Below are 780 nucleotides of genomic sequence, written 5' to 3' on the forward strand. Positions count from 1 at the left end.
GCTTGGTTAAATAGCATTAAGAAAAATTTAAGTTACAAGTGTATTTTGCAGAAAAGTTATGTTTTTGGAAAAGGCTGATATGTAAATTTTACACTTTAAACTTTGTTGCTATGGGAATATTACTCGCCTTTGGCTAAAGGCAGAAGCCAGGAAAACAAAACATAACCTATGCTCTTTTGCTTTATTTGTTTTAAGAAAGGGGCAGAATGTTAGCCTCTCCCCCATTCTTTCTGTGTAACTTACCTGCTAATACGACCTGCCCATTTCTGGGAGGGGTCTTTGGTGGGTAACAAAGACTTTGCCTCAGGGGCAGAAGAGAGATTTGGAGGATTTTGGAGGGAGATTCAGCAAGAGAGATGAAAAAGCAGGGCAAGCTGAAGAGCATGCTTAAATAGGTTTAAGATTATAGGCCACACATGTGGTGGCTAGGGCCTTGAATAAAGCTGATGTCTCTTGAAATCTGACTGCCTATGAGTTTTCTTCCCGCTGGTATCCTGAACCTGCAGACCTGCCAGCTGGAGGGGTTGCAGACACATGGCCCGGGCTGGAGGAGAAAGGTTTCGCCCTCCATCACCATCCACCACCATCCAGCCCCAGCCAAGGAGCTGTTTTATTCAACAATAACTGTAGCTTTTCTAAGGTCTTTGCACAAGAGGGATTTAGGTAGAAGCCTGGCTGGGGGAGTCACTAGGTTAAATTGAGGAGGTCACTCTGGTAGAGGTATGTTAATGAAATGTATGCATAAGTGTAGGGTACCTATCTGAGACCCACCCATTTCTG

The sequence above is a fragment of the Suncus etruscus genome, chromosome 11, assembly GCF_024139225.1.
Source record: "Suncus etruscus isolate mSunEtr1 chromosome 11, mSunEtr1.pri.cur, whole genome shotgun sequence".
In the NCBI taxonomy this organism is placed as follows: domain Eukaryota; kingdom Metazoa; phylum Chordata; class Mammalia; order Eulipotyphla; family Soricidae; genus Suncus; species Suncus etruscus.